General features: G+C 39.8%; 1 protein-coding gene across 1 annotated transcript in view; it reads right to left on the bottom strand.

Moving 5' to 3' along the window:
- Positions 1 to 21,569, bottom strand: part of PDZRN4 (PDZ domain containing ring finger 4) — a 245,107-nt gene that overhangs the window by 44,371 nt on the left and 179,167 nt on the right. The window lies entirely within an intron of this gene.

The raw sequence follows: 21,569 nt of genomic DNA, 5'->3' as shown, positions 1-21,569 counted from the left end.
GATAAGGCTAGAGAATAAATAAATTCTTTAATCTATGATAGAAAATAGAAATGTTTTGAACTGTCACAATGGAATCTCAAAACAGCAAAGAAACGTTTAAAATTAGTTCTCTCATTTTATTTTATTTTCCTCATAAAGTATAAATGAAAAAGGAGGGGTGTCTTTAATTTTCAATTTCAACATTTTCCGTGGCAGGCAACCATAATAAGGGATTTCTGGCATGGTATTGTTATTAATGCAGATGTCAATAAACACATCTTGGATATCTGAAAAGAAACAAGGCCAACTTTCAGTGTTTTGCCATTTATCAGTTATTGCATTCATACAATAATTAAGGCCAAAAAAAGGAAGATTTGACTGACAGTCAGCTGCTGCTATTTTAAGGAAAGAGAAATCTAAGGCAAACAAACTGAAGAATTTATTTGCTACAAACAGACAACTAATAAAACAGAAAATTGTGCTGCAAATGCAGCACAGCTTGGGGAAAATAAAAGACTGTGTAGTAAAGTTTCTTTCTGCTGCAAGTGAAGTAGCAAATTCCTCCAAGTCCAAATGGGGTCTTTTCATATTAAAAAAAGGTAACTGCATGACTTGGTGCTGAATTCACATGAGCATTAAGGGAAAACTTGATGAGAATCATCCCACTACAAAATGCAATGACTAATTTGCCAACAGCAGCCAGTATCTAAGCCCTAAAGGACAGCGCAACATTACAGAAAGTTACACAGAAACTACCATTCTGCATTGTTTTCAGAGCCATGGGACTCTGTTCTGTTGCACAGCATCAAACTGTTGCGAGCTGCTGTGGAGGTGAGATGATCCTGTGCTGTGGTAGAAAGGCATTATTTTCTAGAAAGAAATGTGAATATTCGAATAGTACCAAAGATCGATTTAAATTTATATCCCTGAGAAAATCTCCTCACTGACAGCAAGTCAGAAATAGGATTCTACTGCAATATAATGCCCAAATTTACTTTCTTATATAGACTATGAAGCCCTAAAACTTCTCCTTAATGAACTAACTCTAAGCCCTTCTCAGACATGGGACAAAATCAACCAGAGACTTTTGCTGAAAACAAAATTTCTTTGCCATATCACTCTTTCATTAAAGAAATACCTGGAACTTTCTTGTCAAAAAACAAACAAAAAAACCAACCAACAACAAAAAAAAACAACCAAGGACAACACCAGCAAACTCAAAAGACCCACTCAGTACAGTCAGCCAGTAACAGTTTCAAGCCTGCCAAGAGAAGCATTTGCAATTAAACACGTCATATTCGAGGCAGCGGGTGTAACCGCAACTACTCAGCTGGATGGTTATAATAAAGTTGACCATTAATTACTTATATACACCAACTTGATACGTTTCCAGAATGCATGCTTGAGTACAGTGTATAACCAGGACTGCCTTCATGGCCATGTCACTCATGAGGACAAGAGAAATGAGGACATACCGTAGTGTGGTCACCAGTGCAAGGATTTGATACTGTACAGTAGATTTATTTACCTAAAAACCCTCAAAACTCATGTGCTGAATGCCTGGGAGCCTCAGAAGTACTATACAATGTAACCTAGACTGTGATCAAATAATATGAATGGCAGCTAGCTTAATCACCTGATTTCAACGCATTTGTATGAGGGCTGCTCTCAAAGAAAAACCCTCCCACTTTATCATGTCAGCCCACAATGCCATAGGCAGATGTTGGTGGTATGGCAGTAGGGGTGGATATCCCACCAATATTCCATTCCATTTTGTTGCTGTGTGACAGATGGCAGCAGAGGGGCAGTCTGACAGAATGGCATCTCACACTGCAGTGTATAAAGCAAAGGTGAGTCATTGAATTCCTGCATGTGGAAAAATTGCACCCACTGACATGCATTGAGGCTTGTTGAATGTTTATGGAAACAAAGCAGTAGATCTATTTGCTCTATCAAATAGTGTTATTGTGCCTGTTGTATCTGTTGTGGTTTCCATGGAAATAAGTAGGAGGTATTACTTTCTGAGTGACCTCCAGACTGTTTCTCTGACGACTGAAGCCAGAAAATGTTAAGATTTTATCTTTCAAATTATAATTCATCCAGTTACAACCTTTGGTTATGTTAAACTAAGTTACATGCAGAAATATCAGTGATGTACAAGAGGCAGTAGCAGCATGCTTGAAAAATAATTTATGTTATGAGAAAATGAAAGAAATTTCACCAAGGACTCAGCTTCTGCAAACCCTCTCTGATAGCACAAGTTACACTGCCAGGGCGTTCAGATTCAGCCATGTCTAATAGAGGCAATTAGAGATAAAGCTTCAAGTCTGGGTCTTCCAGTCACTCTTCAGCTCCAGCCTCTCCTCTGCTTCATTCCTGCTTCTAACTCAGATCCTATCAAAGAAACAATTTTCCACAGTTTTCACAGTTTTGGCAGCTTTTGTGAAAAGATTGTCCTACAGGCTTTCTGAATAACTCTCATTCCTAAGGCTTTAGGAACATAAAAATTACTTTCCCATCTTCCCAAACCTTTTTAATACTTTTAAAAACTTTCTGATAACAGATGTGGTGTTTCTCCTAATAACAAGTGTATAGGAGAAAAAATACAACATAACATTGTATCATTTTCTTTTTCTATTCAAGTAATAAGGACACAATTCTGCCATGTCCCACCTGAATTACGTGGTGATTTTTGTCAGAAGCTTACCATTTTATCACAGATTTGTATCAGCAAAGTGAAAAGATATCTGGATAGCATACAAAATATATATTAAATTATTTTGGAATATTAGAAACTGTGTAATTGACACCAGCCAACACCTAGTCCTTAGTCTGAGGAAACAGACATAAATACATGCTAATGCCATTTACATGCAAATTTTATTTCCAAAGAATATTAATATTTTAAAATCACATAAATGTGAAAAATCACAAAAGATACACATTTTCATTTATCCTGGCAACATATGGCTGACCTCTATTTTCATTTAAATGCCTGTTTAATTTAAAGACTTTGAAAGCACTCCATCCTTTATGCTGGTTTCTTATGCACTCTGGACACCTAATACTTGTTTAAATTGTCACTTGAAGTTCATCAACACACTCTGTCGATCTGCATAAAGGTCACCTAATTTATGAACACTGCCTTTCTCAGAAGAAAATCTATAGCTGAATTACTCTACGCTGGCAGCTGTCCTGCCCACTTGGGGCTGGGAAGAGTGAATTTATTTTAAAACCCAAAGCCAATACTACAGATGGGGCTGGAAGCTCTCTTCACTCAATTTCTTTAAGGTTTGTCTGCCTCCTGCATCATCCCCTAACTTAACACTCACATATAGTTGCCCTGGGAGGTGTAGGCTGCTGAGCACTTATTTACAGCAAGCCACTTACAGGTTCTTAGTGGACGATTAAATAAATTCCTTGCCTCAGTAAGGTTACTTTCAGTGGAATCTAGGGTACTATTTTGAATGGATAGAGAAATCAGTCACTTTTAACAGTCAACACAAAGACATGGGAATACATTTGTTGCAGCAGATGGGCTAATTAATCCACAAGCAAGTTGTGAATGTTAAGTAAAGAATATATCTTTTCTCATGTAAACCATCCTCCTGCCCTGTTTGATTAAGCTTGTGTTTAATGAACACTCTCCCCCCTTTTGGACACATTGCAAAGTCTGGGCCACTTGTCAGCATCTTCCCCAGAGCGACTGGTGGCTGCTGCCTGGATGCTGGCCATCCCCTTGCTCTAAATCCAGCCACATACAAAACTTCAACAGCATCAGAAAATAAACAAGCAATCAGGCTTTGTTTTTCATGCACAAATCAGCTGACATTGGCCAACCTCCATTTCTAATGCCAGCACCACAGCACATAGGTTTATTCCCACACATGCAGAGGTGGACAGCAGAGAAGGACAGAGGGACTGTAGTAAATAACAAAACACTGAATATAAAAAAACATCAGCAGATGGTTGTTAGGTTATTCTTGCACTTTGTACTCTAAAAAAAATAGTAATATAACAGTGCTTCAACTAAGACTGCTTCCAAGATTTAAATGCTTGTGATTGAGAAATGAAATACCCTCATCTTAAATGTTTTTCTGATGTTGGTGGTTTCTATTAACGCTGGCCAGAATTTTTGAATGAAGAGCCAGAAATCTGATGTTTCTTGTAGTCTATACTTTGTACTATGTATGAAAAGAGAAAAAGGAAAAGAAGGAAAAAAGAGAAAAAGATGTGTAATCACATGAATGCAACCATCACAAAAGGTATCACAGTAGCAGCTTAGGAGATAACCTCCTCTCTTCAGCAAATAGCTTGCATATGCAACTTAAAATTTAAGATTGGCTCTTCTGAAGTAAAAACCTCGGAGACCTCCTGTTAATCAGTAAGGGCAAAGGAAGAATAACCTGAGCATTTTGCTAGACCAGAAACGTCCAGCCACAAGGGTTTCCTGGAGAAATGACAGAGATAGTGTCTGACGTGATGATGGAGTTCACAAGGCTCACTGTCCGGGGAGATTTCAACATTCATGCAAAAGATGCCTCTGACCTGACAGGTGTTAAATCTGCTCTCATCACGACAGTCTCTTCACCTCCAGTCTCTGCCCCTAAAATACACCCAGGCAACCAAATCCCAGACTGCATCCTCAGATAGAAAACTGGCAAAAAAGATTGAGCACTGTGTCATAGTTCGATCAGTCCTTTTTTAGAACAAGAATTTGAGCTCTCCCTAACTACAAGAATAAAAACAAAGAAGGAAAATATACTATCTTTCTCCCAGATACAAAGCTTTTGTTACAAACAGACATTTTAGAAAAATTCCAATGCTAAAGGCTGCCAGATATGAGGCTCTCCAGACAGAACAGGGGGCACAAGACATATGGGCTACCATGTACCAGTGATACATGGGCTGGAGAGAACACTGAAACTCTTCTTCTAACACAAATGTGATAGTTCATCTACAGAAATGGCATTCAGCACACTGACCTTTTAGGTTATAGTTCAGTACTAAACTGCATTTCTTGAGCAAGTTAATCTCTAAGGTAGCAAATACAGTCATTATCCAATACCACTATCTCCATCAGGGTTCAGGAAAGTTCAGTAAAGGGACAACTTTTATTATTCTGGTTAATGACATTTCCTCTTCCTCAGCCACACGAGTTAAATGATGTTTGTTCCCATTTGATCCTTTGTTGCCCTAATCGCCCAATCATGTCAGCCCTTCTGAAAGCAACAGAATCACATAATCGTAGAATGGTTTGAGTTGGCTGAATACACAGGCTCTGGCTGTTTTTCCTCAGGCTGTTTTTCCAAAGGCTAAGTTCTTCTTGTAATAAGAACTAATTTCCTATTTCCTGAACAGCTTAAGCTTGTCCTGTTTGCTACTTTGTGTAGCTGGTTCAACATCACTGAACAGACTCAGGCAATGGTCAATACTGCAGCCTCCTGTGCGTTTTCCTATGTGTAACCAGCATCAGTTCAATTTCCCAATATTTAGCAAATACCTACTGTGTCTGAAAAGCCTATGCCTAAGATTTAAGCTAAGCAAGAAAATATAAGTGTTAAAACATTTGTAAACAACAGAAATATTCCTGTTTCTACTTTGTAAAGCATCTTTCTAGAGAGAAACTTCCCAGGGACTTCCTAGACATTTTGAGTACCTAAACAGCAGCTGTCATACGAAAGCATTCTTCTTTCAATTGACCTCAGGTCTATGCTTCACTTTGTTCAGATGTCCACTGTGATCTGTGGGTAGGTCTGACAGCTGCAGCTCCTCTCTGTGAAGGGCTGGATGCATCCCCAAAAGACCATGGCAAAGAGCTTGACATTGCCTGAAAGTACTGTGTAACATGCTACTCTATGAAACTCAAAAGACTTTTAAACTGGATTGGAAATAATGCCTCAGGTAGATGTTCTGAGAATGGAGAAATAATTCCTATCACAAGTGCAGTACAACACAGCAAACTAGTGAGCAAGGTAAGTAACACAGAAGTGCTCGAGCGATTTTGCCTCTCCATCAAATACAAACTTGAGCTTAATATCTAATTCTTAATATCTAATTCTTGATGTTACCTTCTTTACCCAGTCATCTCTACCTAAAACAAAACTCATTGCAATAAGTGCTTCCCAAAACTTTGGGTGCAAAACCCCATTCTTTTGTGAATGGAAAATCAAATCCACCAGAAACAAAGAAATCACAAAGCCCTTTCCCCTCCTTAATGAGGAAGTTTGATGTTCTGAATAACAAATTTATTCTTACTTGCAGTTAAGGTATCAAGCACAGTAAGACGATGGTATTTTAAATGCGTGCCTATACCCTGCTTCCAGCTGGCTGGGTTAAGTATAACTGTAACCACAACTGTATATGAACACATTCTTCTCTGGCAGCATGTAGAAAATCAGGCAAAATATCCACCCTAGGAAAAGACAGCAAAAAAGAGACATTCAGCATTTCCATGTCTGAAGTTTCTTTGTGACCTTCATCTTGAACCTCTGGACCTTCATCTTGAAGTATATTTCGGAAGAACACTTGGATGCTACAATGCTGTGTTAGCACCACCAGGAAAACTACGTCTGCTACAAGAAGTTTGAAATCACTACTGATTAGCAGTGCTAAACTGTGCCCAAAATGTGATCTCAGTTCCTGTAGCTCATAGCATGGCACTGGACAGTCAGTGTAACTGGAAAATAGAATATTCCATCTACTCACTACACGTAAGAGCAATGCAAGTGTCACAGTACTTTCAGCTCCTTTAGTCTCGAACGCAGGGATAGATCAGAAGTTCGCCTGAGTTACGAAACAGCAAGCAGACTCATTTGCAGTTTTCTTGGTTTGTGAGTGAACTGAAAATGCCAAATTAAGTGTAAGAATCAGTGAATCAGTTTCACAGTGAGCTGTTTAGAGGCAAGTGCTGGAGACATGAGTTTGTGAGCAGCCATTATTCTTCTTTTCTGACTCCCTCCATACACCCCAGAGGTGTTACTGGCCACTATGGACATCCTTCTTATCTCTTCCAGATGGTATTCTCAATCTTGTTCTCTTTCTCTCTCTCCCCTCTTTGGCTTTCAGCTCTTTTCACTCTGTCCCTTCTCTTTCACTGCAGATCTCGTTTTTGTTCCCAGGATTTCCTTTCTTTCCGGCCTTAATTCCATCTTTCCTCTCCTAAACACTTCTCCTGCTGTCTGTCTCTAAGCTTGGCTCCTTCCAGCAGGCTGGGAGCACTAGCTTTTGTCACCAAACCACCATGACAGCTGGACAGTCCCAGCACTTGCGAGATTTGCCTTCACCAGCACTGCCCAGTACAACTCCAAAAGCCCAGCTAACCCAGATGGTGATGTAACAAGGCTGGAGTGTATTTACTACGTAAATTGCTTTTAATATTGACAGTTTTTCTGATGATATTAGGATTATGCCTGAGGGCAATAAAGACTAAACTAGCTGTAGCATGCATAAAATACGTTATGTTATTCCTTGATGTAATTAGACCATCATTTATTACATTAATTATTGCAACCTTTGTGTGGGTAGGACCTTAGACAAATCTCTCACCAGATCTACCACATGCACCAGCCCTTTGATGGTAGTGAAGAATGCAATCAAAGTCCGATGTGTGTGCTCAGAGCAAATCATTTTTATCACTAAGCCCCTGCACTGAATGCTATATTCTCCTGTGAACTTTATGGTGTTTGCTCTAGCACAAGCTCACTGTCCAATTTCTCTTCCAGGGTATGTATTTCTCTCAGAAAACAGGATTTGAAAAGGCGGTTGGTATTGAAGTTTTAGGAGACCAAATTAATCACATTCTTTAATCGTCTGCAACTTCCAAAGAATAATGGACAAGGCTGAATGGCAGATTTCAGGCATCTGTAAACAACATGTTACTTTTCTCCTGTCAGGGAATCATATCCTACATTTCACTAAAAAGAAGAGTCTCTCTTTCACCTTCAGAAAAAAAACCCAACCTTCCATGAACTCAGCCAGGGCTGGCACCACTGCATGAGTGTTACACTTATCACTGTCATAACAATTCATCCACATTCACAGGCCTGAAACTCCTGCTCTCCTCTGAACCGAGTAGTTTAAAAAGATAGATGGCTACCTTCTGGCTAATTGTGGGGGTTCTCTCATTACTACAAAAAGACTTTTTATATCTCAAGTGACTTTATAAGCAGTGAATAATTAGACTTAAAGTCTTTGGAAAAGAGTCCACTGATCAAATGCTAGGATAACTTATGGGCATAGTGACCTTTTCCTCAGCAAGATACTCCAAACTGCTGCTGTTGGCACATTATTAAAATTCCCCATTTAATGCATGCAGTTAAGCATAAGGCAGATTTTATCCTCTACTTTTAAATTCAATTTAAGGTAGTTCAGTGAGAGCTAGAGGACTAACTGTCACCCACTCCAGCTGTGTGGGAACAGGACACACAGCAGCAACCTGCTCAGCTGGCCAGATGTTGGTGCTGCTCTGACTGCTGCACTCCTGATCTCCAGCAATTCCTGTCCCAGCCAGGGAGCGCATTTCCTGCCCACATATCCACCAGCAACCACCAGCACTCTGGGCTTTTTCTTAAAAGCAGCAGCAGCAATGACCAGCTGACAGCACAATGCCTCCAGCCCATCCAGCTGGCAAGTAGGATAGTGCAATGGCCAAGAAGGTGCTCCAAGAGTCAGTGTTTCATACTGTAAAAAAACAGTGAGGTTAAACCCAGCAACAGAGCACCAGGCCTAGTACCTCCCTTATTGAGACACAGGGTACTGCCCCAGCTGATTGAATCCCACAACCTGCTGGGCCTCCAACCACATGCAGCGCTGAGCCCTCAGCATTTACATTTGCTTTTCTTTAATGAACATACAACAGACTTGCTCTACTTTAGCATTAATTCCTTACTGTATATGTTTTAAATGCCATTTTGAAGGAACAGAAAAGGCTCCTCCCTTGGAATAAAACACTGAGGGTCCTTTTCAGTCATTTTCCATTCTTATCTCACACTGCCTTGACACTAATTCGACACTGCTGTTCTCCATTTGTTTTCATGGCTTTACTCCAGAAGCAGCATATTGGCAAAAACGCCTTCAACCTTTTACAGGACTAGATGTTTTAAAAATACTTTTCACAAGCTCACATATTAACAGTGTCTTAGCAATAGGGTCCAACACAGCAAGAGGTCACAATAAATTTTAATTTCATCCTGCTTCTGGAACAGGGCATATGGCACAACTTCCTTGATCTCTTTTTCGAAAAAGTAGAAAATGCAAACTCAGAACTCTTCATGTGATAAAATAAAGCCAGTGACAGGACTTTACCTGCTATCCAAAACACCATTTCATCTTTTTGCACCAAACAGTTCCCAGCAGCTCTTAGGAACAGCTTGGCAACCGCTTCTATTTGAGTATCAAGAAAGCAGGTAATGCTGACAATAGCATCCTTGTACGTGTTCAGTTACACACAATGAACATAAACAAAACTGCATACAGAAGCATATTTAGAGAGAGAACTTATGAAAGAGCTACCACAATGATCTGTAAGATCCCTTCCGACCTAAGCCACTCTATGACTCTTATAAAAAATGCTTGTGTCTGTTTCTTCCTTTTTGCTTCTCTCTCTTCTACCTTGATACTCCTTTGAAGACTACTTAGCCATGTAGGATTTCTTTACTTTTCTACTGAGTGATGGGTTACTGTGCTATCATGAACATAGCTTTTAATTTCTGAAGTTCAATTTCCACTTTCCTTGTTTGCAAGAAAAATTAAGTGATGTTAATGTGAGGAGCAGCCTAATTCTATCTATCTTATTTATACAGCACTGTGGCTGTGTACATGGTGTCAGCAATAAGAGATCCAGCTCCTTCCTGGCTTAAAACCAATTACAGCTGCTATTGCTGTCCCAGTGTTTCTATGTTTATACTTCCTTCTGGAGTTTCTCTTTCTATATCTGTCTTCTCTCACCATTTTCCCTCTCTGTTTTATTCCACCTTCCACTTTGGCTTTCCTCTCCTATCCTTCTCTCACTCCTTTTATTTCTTTTATCACACTGTGTTTAGTCTCTGTAGTGCCAGCAGCAGCAGCTGCTCTTGTAAAACTTCAGCACTTAACACCTGCAAAGGGAACTTTCCCCTTATGTGTAAGACATTTCCATGTAGGATTCAGGAGACAGCAAAGCTGTCTGCAAAGAGCTGCCCAAACACCTGCAAAGGGCACTTACAGAGGAAGTTCCCATAGCACCGCATCAGTCTCCTTTTCCCAGGAAGCTCTGGGTGCACAGTAGAACTGTGCTGCAGTTGCTGCTACAGCGGCAGACCAGCTCTTCAGGGCACATCAAGGCAGTTTTGGACCAGTGGCTGAAAGCTAGAGAAGGGCTCTTACAGATGGCTGGCAAGGTTGTGCTGTTGGCTGACCAGTGAATATGCTGCTCGGATCAGATTTATATCAGCATCATGCAATGCTATGAATGTCACTGAAATCCAAGCAGATTTTGAAGAATATCCCTGTTAGCTATTCAGAGGCCATTGGATGCATGTGGCCATTCTTTCTGCTTTCAGTTGCTGTGAGTGACATCAGATGGGGAGAACTGTGCAGAAAAGGCTTCATGAACAGAGCAATACTTTCTGTTCTGAGCAACAGAGTCATCCTTTAATATTGAATAGGCTTTTGATTACCTCAAGGAAAAGCAGCAAGAACAATTTAAAACACTGAAAAAATACTGCATCCACACTTTATACCTCTTGTATTTCTCTATTTAGATAAAATTGTCTAGGTGTAAGAACTGTGTCTTTTTGGCAACACAGCATCAAGCACTACATGGCTTCAGACTAAATAGGGCACTCTAGGCATTGCTGCAGTAACAATCATGATTATACACCTGTGCTGAGAATTTAGATAACGAATTACAGGGGGACATGAATCAAAATAGACATGCTTTAAAACAAAGTTTATGGCCTAGACAATGAAAACACTTTAACGTGGCACTGTATCAAGACAAGGGTGATTTCATCTTTACTTTATCTCAGTAATACAGTTCTTTTTAAAGGATTTTTTTCTTTTTAGCTTATATGGCAGTTCATAAAATAAAATAAAATAAAACAGATACCAGTGAAAGAAGGATATAAAGCTCTTTGTATTTTAAGTTATATATTAGATCACTCAGGTGCACTTAAATGTTGGATGGCAAAATACAAATTATATATGTAGGATGATTTTATACAGGCAGATATAAGTTCTACCTGTGCCTATAAATGAATGATCAAATAACAGCTGACAATTCATACATGCTTTCAAAAAGTTTTAAACGCATTGTTGTGTTTGTAAAGCCAGGCGATGCCATTTAACCAGTGACCTTAACTGATGAAGCTGTTACGCCCAAATCAACAGCACTGAAAAGCAGTATTTCTCAGCCTCACAGTCAGATTTTACGACAGCATATTTAGCATCTCACCATGACTTCTACCTTCTAGTGTTTATCCACACAGTAACTCTGTAACCTTCTTCAGTGGAGGGCAAGAAACATGCCAAAATATAGCATTTCTGCTCACAGAAACCAAAACACGATGTTGCAATATCACTGCTGGTAGAAGTTGTACGCTGAAGAATAGAACACTGGCAGGGAGGAGCTGTAGGCTCTCAGTTCCATGGACACGCAGCATCCATGTGCAAATTTCAACCAGGTTCTCATTCTGGGTGCTCTAACAGGTCAGATGTAGAATCTACACCCAGATTGAGATTCAAGGGTTTGTTCTCAGCATATTTGCAGAAGAGGTTACGATTTAGAAAGGCTCCATTGTAGTAAAGCATGTTTTCCCCTTAAACTCAAAAATCAAACAGGCTCCTACTTCAAAACCCACCTCATGCAGGACCCGAGAGCAGCTCTCATGTTACTGCTGATAGATACAGTCTTTAAGAAAGCCAGATTCCTTTAAACTTTCATTGTAAGCTGGCTTTACGAGATAACAAAGCAAAATGTCAGAGTATAAAGTTATTGGTGAAAAGAACTGCAGCTGAAAACCTGCAATAAATTGAGAAACGTATGAAGCCAGTTCAAAATGGCAGGACAAAATTTAAACGAACCTTCCCCATCCCAGGAGAGGCAGACGGACATAAATCATTCCCAGCAATCAATTCTGCTATTTGAATTCATGCTGACACTTGTTGGGCTCAGTTGCTGACATGCAACCACGGCAGAAAGGCCAGGCCACCAGGGAAATTTGGCCAGCTTCCACCTCTGAGAGTGGAGCACCTGACTGCAGGTCTCCAGCCCGCTTAGCACCGCTCTTTGCTCCCAGCAGAAAACGCTCTGCCTCTGTTTCATGTTTGCCTCCAATATCTGATGATCAAAAAAAATCTTGAATTACTGTTCATCCAAAAGACAGGAAATACTAGATGAGAAGTAGCCAGAAGTAGTGCAGGTGATTTTTCAGGCAGACTATTTAAAAATAAAACAACAAAGTTAATATTAATAGTGTTGTTTCTCACTGTGACTACTTTGCAATTAATTATTAGACAACAATTAAACATCAGAGAAAAGGGACTGCAGACTTCAAATTCTGTCAAAATTCAATATTTGCATGCAAAAGAGACGAACCTGCCCTTGATAGAGATTCCCAGACAAGAAGACTTTTGTGAGAAAGAATTTGCATACTGGCCTCGAGTGCTTTTTTAATAAATACCAAATGGAAATACCATCACACTCTCATATGTTTGCCGTTGGTACAGAAGTCTCACTGAAGCAGAGCCGGTGCTATCTTACATAAATTCATAACACTCATATTTCTTTCCCCAAAACTCAGCCTTAGGAAAACTGGTAAATGAGGAGGTCAGGTGCCCAGTCGTGTAGTCTGCACCTCCAGCCTCTTCCTGAAGCCTGCTGCAGTCGGTAGAAATTAGCTGCAGGCAAGCCATCCCATCCAGTATGTTGCATAGCTCTGTGGAGCAAAAGAGGAATTACTTGGAGCAGTTTGTGCTACTGAGATCTCAGAGAAGGAGACGCTGTCCCATCTGACATCCTCGTGCATGATCATTAGATGATGTACCAGAATACCAAAAGGGACTCGGAGTCTTCATTCCCTCCCTGTGTTGTTTGGTGAGGACAAACCACAGAGCCCCTCAGCTGTCAGGCAGGAAATGCACAAGGTCTGTGGGGTAAGCAAGGAGGCATTGTGCACACGAGGCTGGAAGCAAACTTGAAAAGCACTTCTGGTGCTTCCGTGAAGCCTTGTGCTTAAGCAGCCACTTCTCTGCAGAAAGTCATTCCTATTATTTCAGGTCTAGGCTGTCAGTCAGACTTCTTTAAAAATAAGGAGCCCAAACGAATGCTGGACTTTCCCCTTTCCTTTAAAAATAACAGTAGAGAGAAAGGATAGCAGCAGCTGCATATTGACAGAGTAGTCTAACAAAGCCATTTGCCTAGAAATTGTGAAACCTGAGCTCAGCATAAGGGTGTATGAAATCATGTTTTTCACTGCAAAAATCTGTTCATCAGGTTAGCAGATATTTTGGAACAGAATAAATCTGCAGCATTTTCTGAAGCTATATTTTACAGTCATTAAATATTATCTGAGCAGATATCAAGTACAGTCAAAGTTAAGGAGTTAGTGTGGGTAGGCAAAGACTACTCTCCCAATATGCTCCTTCCTTCTCAAACTCTGTTCCAGTCAAATGAGTACAACAGCCATGTTTGGAAGTCTCAGATAGTGGAGCAAGTGAGAGAAGTAACAGGTCTAGCCTCACTCTCCTGCTCTCCTCTCTTTATTCATTCTGCTTACTGTACTTTTCTAAATCATGATTCATTACATTGTTGCTCTTTTTTTAATCCCCTTTCTTTCCTCAGTATTCAGCTTTCCCCCCATCTCTTGCCTTTCTTACCCCATTTTCCCCTCAAGGCACCCAGGTAAATCTCACAGTCCTGCTGAAGCCATCAGTATTTCAGATGGCATTAGACACCTGAACTACCAGGTGAAGTCTGCTGATATTTCTGCAAAAGTCACTAATACAAGTGTTAAACAAGATCAGTACAAAGACAAACCCTTATGGAGCTTCAGCAGTAACCTCCCTCCAGCCTTTCACTTTCCTTTCTAACATTACACACACAGATATTCTGGTGGATTTGACTCCATATCCTCCTTGTGACTGCTTATCTAATTTCTGTTTCAGTTTTCTCTTATAATTCCACCTCAGATATTTTTGTTTACTTGAAGTCCAGATAAACCGAACCTACCACATATTCTCTATCAAGATAAAAAAAAAAAACACCAACCCAAAGCTATCAATTAAGTCTGGCTTTGTAACCATCTACCTCTGCTTAGTCTATGATTCATTATATCCCACTTACCCTTTGCCTCCCTTATGTGTAATCATCCTTTCCTTCAGATTGTACTCTAAGACCTTCTACACCGCGAACTTGAAGGCTTGCAAATCCCAGTCTGATCCTAAGCACAGGTACACTATTTAATTTTATTCTATCATCTCCAGCATGCTAAACTATCTTAACAAATGGCTTATTCATCCTGGCTACTACTACTCTCTACACTGACGTCCCTTGCCTCACAGTTATGCCTGTAGTGCTTATTCTGGGGGCTATTTTACAAATTGAATCAATGCAAAAAAAAAAAAAAAAAAAAAAAAGATTTCAAAAATCTTCTTATTAAAATGTTAGTTTTTAATCTATAGATACCAGCCTTCTGTCTCTGCATCGCCTGTGCCCCACTCCTACCCTAACTCCACAGGTGTTTTTCCCTTCCATTCAAGACATGCACATTTGAAAATTCTTCTGAGAGGCTTTAAAATTTCTGCATGACTCTGATTGTACATCCCCCAAAAGAAAGTCATCTTCAAAAGGTAGTCATGTAATAACATGACTACTCCCCATAGGCTGGATTTCATGTAACTGGTCAGATACAGTTAGTGTGCAGCACAGCCAACCAGCTTTTCAGGTTGAATAGGAAGACAGCAATTTCTCTTGCCTGTTTAACATCCCGTATTTGCAGTTCATATTGTAAGCATGTTCATGCAATTTTCAATCTTGCCATCAAGTCGTAATCGTATCATACGCAAGATGAATCATCATGTGATTCAATCATACAAAACACAATGAAAACAGAACTTTGATTCTTAAGCATACAAAAAACATAATACAACCTTTCAGTTTTAACAAAACTTACCCTTACAGGGGAATAAAGTTCCAAAAACTCAAGTGACTTGAAATTTGGAACACTACACAAACATTCCACTTTAAAAATAGAGAGTTGTGTTTCATCATAACAAAATCAACAAGGACCATGCTTTGGACACCCTTTGGTATCAAAAAGTATTGGCAGTGTGAGAAGAAGCAGACTTCTAGCACTCACCTCCACCTCAAACCTGCTTGTGGCATGTGGGTTGGAACCAGATGATCCTTGACATCCCTTCCAATCCAAGACTTTCTATGATTCAATGATCTCTGCTTCATCTCTAGTACTGCCAGTAATGTACTTCAGCAGCTTATCAGCTTCTACAGTCAACTCTGACACAAGCTGAAGAAAGACCTATATTCACCCAAATAACATCTAACTTTCACAAAAAACCTGCAGCTGCCTTTTCTACCATTATTTTTCTGCATGTCCATCTGAAGAGATTATTGCCTCCACAGGTTACAAGTCAGTGGGTGAAAGGTACCAGCTCCACCAAATGAACTGCAATTGTTCTAAGTTTTAGGGAGTATTAACCTCCAGGTAACTTAGGAGATACCGCCTACCCCAAAGTGGGAAGCAACCAGATAAACTACTGAGGAATTAAGAGACAAAAGATCAGGCATTAAAATAAAATGAAGATGGGTAGAGAACAGTTTTTAAAATGCTGAAAAAATACAGGTATGTTTTATTACGGCTTTTGGTAACCCAGGGATAACATCTCTATTAATAGATAGCACCATTCAAGGATGTTGTAAACATATTTCCCAGGATGAAATCTGATTTATATTGTCTTGGACAGAAATTATTCTTCTCGTGACTTATAAAAGCAGAAAAAAGCATTTGCTCAGCGTGGGCTTGAGTTACACAAGTATAACACAGCGGAGTCTCCACTGTTCCTCAATCCCTTCTGTGTTGCCATAAGTTAGCTCAAACATAGTTTAATTTTTTTTTTGGAGTAATATTTTACAGGCTGTTAATCCAGAAAGTGGATTATTGCCTTTGGGTATTTTGTGAAAAAATAAAATGGAAAACAACTGAGGTATTTCATTTAGGATTGCTGCTGCTGTGCATGGGCAATCATTTATTTTTTTCCCATAATATAATAGGCTTCTCAGCACTTGGACTTCCTACACTTCACTAACATAGTTGACTGTAAGCCCCTCAGAGCCTGTCCTGTCAATTATCTGTGAATTTAGAAGGATTTACACAAAAGATTGTAATGAGCTGGGTTTGAAAGATGCCATAAAGGTATGAGGCATTTATTGTAAAGCCTCGAACAGCTATTCTGGAAATGCATATTGTATCAGCTCTTGCACTCAGACAATGAGGCTTCTTTTTCCTTTTTCCTTTTTCTTTTTTTCTCTTTTTTATTTTTTTACTTTTTTTATTTTTCATTCATTTAAAAAGTTATGTTGAAACAGGGAATTGGACAAAGCAGGACTGAGGATGCTCCAAGTCTGTCTTTATCACTGCTTTGCACAGACACTTATCTTGACTCAATTTTGACTCAGTTTTTCACACCTGTTGCTATGCTGAAGGTAAAATCTATATAGGCTGAAAAAAAAAATAAAATAAAATCTAAAAAGGCAATGAGTGGGCAATAGCTGATGACTCTCACTTCAGATTCACAGAATCCCAAAATGGCTGAGGCTGGGATGGCCCTCTGGGTCCACGTGTCCCAACCCCCACTCAGCAGGGACACCCAGAGCAAGGTGCCCAGGCCCATATCAAGGCAGACACTGAAGATCTCCAGTGAGAGATTCCACGGCCTCTGGGCAGCCTGTGCCAGTGCTCCGTCACTCATAAAGAGCTTCCAGTGCTCAGAGGGACCCTCCTGTGCTCCAGTTTGTACCCACTGCCTCTTCCTCTACCACCAGACAGAACAATGCTCCAAGTTTCTGTCCTCCAACAGCAAACTCACACCTTCCTCTCTCTGACTGCAGAGGTTACCCAGCAGAGCAGCAACTCACCTTTCCTCTGCCTACCCCCAAGCTTCACCATGGTTCCAAGCAGCATTGCATGTGGGCAGGAGGGGGACATCTCCCTGGCTTCTGTTGGCCAAGACAGAAAGCACTGTGGCATTTTCCAGGCACTACAGCACCATGGGCCACCCTGGGCAGAGATGACAAAACCCACAGGCAGCCTCGGCCTGTGAACAGCAGCTGGAAGCTGAAAGGCAGTTGAAATGGCACTGAGTGAACAGGTTTATCAAACTGAATCTGCTGTCGCACATGTGTTAGGTTCTCAGTGGCTTGGAACAGACCTGGGGTCTGACTGTAAAAGGACACTGAAGAAAAAAGTGAACACTTGCATTTTCTTGTATCTTTTAGAGTTTCCAGTTTGTCTGCTTCATGCAGTATGACAGGTAAGGGAGGCTTCCATATCATAGTCTAGCCCATTCCGTAAGGTAAAAATCAGGTTTAGAAACAAGGTATAAAGTGCAGGAGAATCCTCCCTGACCACAAAGGGGAGAGCATCAGAGTCGAATAGCCAATCCACTGAGAAGTTACAGCCTTGAAGATCATTTTGCTTGTTTTACATTGATCCACTGCAGTTTGGTGGATGAGAGCACACTGATGGTAAACAGCCTGCTTAGCTAACAGACGTTCAGGAGTTCTCCTCTAACATAAACAATAACCTATTATATATGTGTGTATATATATATATATATGTGTGTATATGAAACTTATTTGCTGTATATGCAAAGCATCATCTCCAAGTACGACACATACCTGTCACCTGTCAGAGTCTCTGCATGGCTGAGTTAATGTTTGCAAAGCAATTCTGAATCTCAGAAAAGAGCACACAGTCGCAAAGCAAATTGCAATAAAGACAGATGTTCAAGTATGATAGAGGCTGCAGCAACAGCACAAAGCAATAACATCCAAAGTTATGACTGACATTTGACCCTCAATTTGTTCATGTATTTCCAAATTGTCACCAATGTTTAAAATTGATACAGGATATGTTATAAAGAAGGGAAACACAGAACCTGTTAGTATAAATAGGACAAATTGTCAAGCCAGAATATCTGCATTTTCAATCTATCTGACATCTGAAGGACTTTATTTAAGGTTTGAACACTAGTTGGCACACAGCTGGTGTCACAGATGTAAATAGCTTGAAGGTACAGGTCCTGGAAAACATGAAGGCTGCAAAGAACCACTTCCAGTAGAAAGCACTTAGACAGCTCTGTCCAGCCCTGCCATAGGCTGAAACACTCCGTCCTGACATTTCTCACTTTTGCTTCAGTAACACAGTGGATACAGGCAAAATTAGCCACAAAATGAGGGCTCTGCATGTTTATCTTGCATGTTGTAACATGGATGCAACTGGGTCAGGACACTATGACAATTTGCTCTTTTGCCTGTTAGAAGAGTCTGGGACTCTCAGGTTGGCAGATTTGAAACCAGCATTCTCCTTTGGTGTCTGGCACATGGCGTGAGGAGATGTTTGAATATCACCATAACAGGACCTTTGATACCTTCAGGAACTCCCTCCTGTGTCAAAAATAAAAAATAAAAAAATGGACTGGGAAAGTCCTGAGGACAAAGGGAGAAAAAAAAAAACCAACTAGGATAAATACATTAACTAGCCCATAGGAACATTTACACAAAACAAGGCTTGCGACATGTAAAATTAAAAACAAAAACAAAAAAACCACACAAAACAAAGCAATAAATAAATAAATAAATAAACAAACAAACAAACAAACAAACAAACAAACAACTTTGTGAAAAAGTTTAGAGGCATATTTGATAAAAGGCCAGAATATCGCTGCCTGAAGTAGAAAGATATTTATAGACCAGGATGTGCAAAACTGGAATGTAATTTTTCCCAAATTAAGCTAATGTACCATTAAAAGCTGTCAGCTCATATGCATTAAAAACATGAGATTAGGACACAGACTGTGCCATGACAAACTGCCTGTGCAGGGACATGATAGAGGTGATCTAGCATCCAGCTAGGAACTTGAACATCATTTTGCTACTTCTCCTATGGCATATTAAGGATGAGCTTTCTGAACACTAATATTAATACAAAGATGTGCTTTCTTCCTTGTAAAAGACATGAGCAATGGACAAAAAAGAACAACAACAACAAAAAGACTTATTAGAGGTAATGCAGCACTTCTGGAGACAGAATATATGGTTTTATTATGACGTGCTGCTATTCTACTTTGCTTGAGGCTCATGGTTGCGATAAAGTTATAACCTCAGGGCTGGAAGGCTCACCAAGATCTGAATCCAAGGTTCTCTGATGTATAGAGACATTGAGACATTATTATTATTATGAGACAGTGCTCTAACCATGGGGCCATAAGTTGATGTGCACTGAGTAACTCCATTGCTACTAAAGGAAAAGTACAAATGCAGGAAGCATCCTCCTGAGCACAGTGCACCTGAATGTGTTGCTCCAGTCTCCTCTTTGCTCATCACCAGGACCCATAGTGCTGCCTTTCCAGAAGGAAAACAAAACCTGTGGAATTCTGGTCAGAGCTGTTCGCTCTCCTAGATCCCTATGGATCTCTATGATCCCTATGCAGCCCTAAATTTATTCATAAATCAGTGAGGAAAACATAGATCTGAATTATCTCCTAGCCATGTGACAGCTGGTTCATCAAACAGGAGTGGGATGCAGACACACCAGCAGTGGAGTTTAGGGAAGACTTTCAAACTTTGAGGACAATGCAGGAAGAGGCTGCACCTCCAGAAAGATGACAAGCTGCACACAAAAAGCAAACGTCTCCATGTCTGTCAGTCAGTCTCTAATGCTGCATTTGTTACTGTCTGGTTGGTAAGCTGTTTTCCACACTTCCTTTATCAAAACAATTATCATCTGTGGCCTTCAGAAATTATTTTCCAAAGATAAAACAATCATGCCAAGGACTGGTAAAAGCACTCCACTGTTCCATATCTGCACAAATTACCTTGTGTTTCAGATGATTTTATGTACATTTAACCACTACAGATTAATTAGATGGCATAAAGAAACCAGCAAAACACTGAAGAGCTAACTTCAGTTTAAGTGTGCATGCAGCTAACTTGTGGCTTTTTAGAACAATTTTAATTAAAATTACTAGAAAAATCATCCAACTGAAAATATTGGGAGCTTTGGGATGGGCTTAGCATAGTTAACTAATTGTATATTTAATCAAAGCAGCCTTCGACTGTAATTAATAATCTATTTTCCTCTGGTAATAAATACAGCAATTCTGTGAAATAGAATATATAATTCATAGAATGCCATATGTATGGAAGATCCATGCTGAAGAGAGATCATTGCAATTCCATCCTTTGGAGAGCAGGTTGTTTTCCTTTTAAATATGTAAGACTATTTTGAAATCAGCTTCAAATGTCACGTCATAACAACAGTTTATGAAAAAGATGCCCCAAAGTGCTTTGGATTTCTCTGAAAAAGGAAAAGTAATCTGAAGTGACAGAAGGTTTGAATAAGCCTGACTTTTCCAGTGTGCCACAGAAAGAATGCAAGAAATGTCCTCTGGCCCAGACCAATGCTCTATGGAGGTTGCCAGCTGCCAGGAATGGCAATGGGACACGCTATGAACAGTGAGCTTATGAGAGCAGCTACTCCTGGTAATCTGTTGCCACATACTCTCCCAGGAGCTAAAATAATTTTACAGATCTTCTTTTAAAAATGTCAGTTGAACAGAGAACCTGAGAATCTTTTGTCATTCTGTTTCCAAGCAGTACAGTATAGTAGCTGGCAGATTTCCGACTCCAGCCACCCAGACCAAATGCTGGATGTGATCCACACAACCAGATGAAAACACTTCCATTAACACAGAATAAACCTTCCAGCTTCAAGAGTAACAGAAACACCCATCCATCTACCCACATAACAAAAGCCAAGAGCTGCTTCAGCATTTTTTCTACTAGAGACTTCCTTACATTTGTATGACACAAATTCCCAACTGTGCTGCCGTAACATTTTTTCATGTAGTCCTGCACTGAATTATCTCCACTTCTGTACTGCGTAGATGCAATTTTAAATAAAATAGCTATATTAATTTAACATGATGTATCTTTCACTCTTGAAATATCTAATGCTCTAATATAAATAACAGCTTCAATTCTCTGCTTGCTTAGTTAGTTCAGCATTTTATCTGCACTGCAATCCTGCATTCGGTTTTAAAAATAAAAATACTTTCTCACCTTTTCTCTCAGCTAACACAAGAGACTGACTAGAAAATTATCAGTATGATGCACTCTCCTGATACAATTAAATTGGCAAACAGATTAGATATTGATCTGCTAGCAAACATCTATTGATGAGTTCTAGCTCATCGGGAATTAGAATTGAAATGGACGCTTCATTTATACTATATATTTTATATATATATATATATATAATATATATACACACATTGCAACCTCTGGTCATTACAGTCACACCACAGTAAATTCA

The sequence above is a fragment of the Phasianus colchicus genome, chromosome 1, assembly GCF_987193195.1.
Source record: "Phasianus colchicus chromosome 1, bPhaCol1.hap1.1, whole genome shotgun sequence".
Lineage (NCBI taxonomy): Eukaryota > Metazoa > Chordata > Aves > Galliformes > Phasianidae > Phasianus > Phasianus colchicus.
This window is presented reverse-complemented; position numbering and strand designations above follow the sequence as displayed.